Consider the following 3,565-nt stretch of genomic DNA (forward strand, 5'->3'; position numbering starts at 1 on the left):
GGCCCGGGCTCCGGGCCCGCCGCTGCTCTCAGCCCAGCCGCGGGGAAAGTGCCTCAGGCGTCGGCCATGAAGCGGAGCGACCCTCATCACCAGCACCAGCGGCACCGGGACGGCGGCGAGGCCCTGGTCAGCCCCGACGGCACCGTCACCGAGGCGCCGCGCACAGTCAAGAAGGTATTGGGGCCGGGCTGCCTCTCGCGGAGAGGGAGGGAGGGTCGGAGGCTGGGAGAACCTCGGATCCTCTCGGCACCATGGCACCACCTCCACGCCGCCCCTTCTGATCTGGGGCGCAGAGGGACCCCTCGCCCCTCCAGCCCGCTCTGTCCGCGACGCCGCCACCGGCCCCCCAGTGCCGGGGAGCGAAGACTCAGGTGGCGCGGTCTACGTCGCTAGGAGTAACATGGAGGGAGCGCTCTCCCTTACTACTTGGGAGAGGCGCCCGGAGGAGAGGCACCTCGTACTCCCGCCCCCTCCCCCATACTCCGTGCGTTATTCCCCAGCTCTCGGGGGAGAAGACCCCGACGGTCTGGCAAAGCCTCGCCGCTGAGAGTTCACCCGGCTGGAAGGGTGGACAGAGCTGTTTTACTTGGAGAGCGAGTAAGCGGTAGTTCCCTCGCGTCGAGATGCTCCGCTGTCTGGTTTCTGTACTGAGGATGACTTTCTGCCTTTCTGTGGTCAGCGGCGTGCATAGAGCAGTATCGATGCTGTGCCCTTCACTCCAGATACTGCATTATTGCATCTCCTCTGAATGTGGAAGACTGATGCAGAGATGCTCTTCCCTTTTCCCGAGATTTGTCCTCTCCGTTCAGTACTTGGGCTCCAGTATTATCAGATCGTGTCTGAAGAGAATGGTGGTTTTCCTAGTTCTTTTAGTATGATGTGAAGGTGTTAGGAAGAAATGCTGTACTTCGAGGGAAGGCATCGTCTGGTGCTTTCTGTGTCAGCTGACAGCTGCTTTCAGGCAGTTTTGCAGAGGTAGTAGCCTGAGAAAACACCACGGAGTGTGAGATGTATGTTACCCCGTGTTCATCTTACAGTCCCCACGAATGGTGTCTCCCTTGCGCTTACAGAGCTGAATCAGCTCAGGAAGAGAAAGGGTAAACATAGGAAAAGACAGGTGCGGGTCATATGAAAAGTGAATGTGGTCTAAATTTCCAGGGCATACTTTGAGCGCAGTGATTTATCTTTATGGTTGTGAATAACTTTAATTGCTTTACCAGAACAGCAGTAAAATGCTATGAAGTCCGCATTGGTCTCACTCTGTAGGACTCAAACGGAATTGGAACTTTGGATCCAGATTAACTTTTGCTGTAATAGCCTCATGGTCCAGTTATATATTTTTTTCTAATTACCTAAATATAACCAAATGGTGTCTGAGCAAGACTGAAGGAATTTGTTGGTGATGCTTTAAGACAGTGTCCTCGTCAATTGCAGCATGGAACTTCCTGGGGAGGAATTATAGGGTGAGAAGTGCTGGGCACCAGAACTGGCAGTACTAGTGCTAGGTAGGAGGCCAGAAATCTGAAACGTGTTTCTGACTAGTTGAGTTGCTTTAGAACTTGGGCCAAAGCTTTTTCCTATGATGAAGGGTCTTTTGTGTAAAATATTAATTTGACCAGATCTCTTGAGGGTAGAGTGCTTAGCAAATTGCTTTTAAAACCTGGGGTTTAAGTCAGGAAGATATGGGCTTGACTCCTAGTACACCCTCCTGCCCCCCTGCTAGCTAGCTTTTGGGTAATTTCCAAGGCCTTTAAATCATAGTTCCTGCTTATAGAAAATGAAGATGCAATTATGATTGAGGATTAGAAATATTTGTAAAAGGCCTTAGCATTGAACTTGGCACATGCAGTAGGGGCATAAGCTATTATTGTTGTGAAGAATTGATTTTACTTTATTTCTTCTCTCATGATGGCTTAAGTGCATGACACTATGACTTCTTCTGAAAGGTGCACACAATTGACTAGATTCTATATAAAGAAGTTAAAAAGCCACAGACTAGCATATCAGACTTTTTCTGACTTCTTAACCATTTTCATTGCTGCTGAACCACCATCTTCCTGTTTTCCCAGCATCAGAATGTAGGATCCATGATTCTAGATTTACTCAGCAGCCTCAAGGCTATGGAAGACAGGGCTGAGCTTGCCTTACAATGTTAATTACAATCAAAAAACAACTTCTCTGCTTGAAGGTAGGCAGGTGAAGCTCTGGGCAAGGAAGCAGCTTTATGACACAGGTAAAGGCATTGCTGAGTTGTTTTTTAGGCACAGAAACTTAAACTTTCTTCACAGTGAATTGGCTTGCTTAAAATTAAGTACACCAGACTACTCTTCTTTCTTCAAGCGACTACAGTGTAACATTTTGATTCCAGCCTTAGATTATTTAAATTATGACTGTGACATTGATTCCTTTCTGCTTTTATTATAATATAGGGTGACACTGAGGATTGAAATAGCTGTTGACTTTTGTAATCTATGGCTGTTGCTTTAATTTTTTTAACTGTCACATACAATCTTATTTATCGTAAGTCACATTTTCATTGTTGGTTTCCCTTACTCTAGTCATGTATCTGTCATTAGCTTCCTTAGTTCTGTTACTCTGCTCACCTACACAAGGAAAATAAACTTTTTTATGAGAGCCAGAATTCTCAAGTGCTATAGTTAGTAAGAATGAACATACGGTGTGCAGTTGCTCAGTCCCATCTTATCTTTGGTATTTACCTCCATCCTGTAACTTGTGGTACTCCAGGGGCCAGAGCTTGTCATTTTACAAGACTATGTTATATTCATATATAATGTCTTCATAAGCTCACATGAAGTGAATTCAGCAAACCAGAAATCCCTCTTAGAAGTGATTTGTGAGTGGGGAGATAAGTTCTGATCCCAATGAGTGAAAGAATTCCTTCCCTATGTTCTTCTTCTTCTTTTTAATATTTATTTAGCATAGAAGAACTGGACTGGGGTGTTACCACAGGTATGGGTGTGTGTGCGTGTGCCTGTGTGAGAGAGAGAGAGAGGGAAAGGAGTCACCAGAGAGAGAGAGTGGACAGCAGAACAGTCAGATTTACTGAAGTACACTGCTAAGGGGAACAGTTGGTGAGACTGGAGAGGTCTGTTGTGCCTTATATGGGTTAGTTCCACAGCTGGGGTTTGAACTCACGCTTTCATGGTGATAGTGCTGAGATTTAATCCAGAGGTTGCCAGGGAGATCCCTTGTGTTCTTGAGAATGGGGTAATGGAAATATCGTAGCACATCAGGGAAAACAAGGCAGAAGATTTATTTCAGAAAAGTTACAACTTTCTGACAAGCCTGTGTGCAAGCCCAGAAATCACAGCTAGCTGTGCTTACGTCAGTATCAGTAATAACCATGTTCAAGCAGGCTATTTTTCTTTTGGCAAATGTTACCACCTTGCACTGGCTTTGTTACTGTCAGCAGAGAATGAGTTGAGCCATGTTAGCGCTTTCTTGCCCTGAATTCTTTAAGCTCTTGATTCAGTTAATTATAGATTACTAAAATGGAAGCTTTTGGATATAGGCATGGGAATGTGGGAGCTCTATGACTCCTTTT

The sequence above is a fragment of the Condylura cristata genome, unplaced genomic scaffold, assembly GCF_000260355.1.
Source record: "Condylura cristata isolate star-nosed mole 26May11 unplaced genomic scaffold, ConCri1.0 scaffold00005, whole genome shotgun sequence".
NCBI lineage: Eukaryota > Metazoa > Chordata > Mammalia > Eulipotyphla > Talpidae > Condylura > Condylura cristata.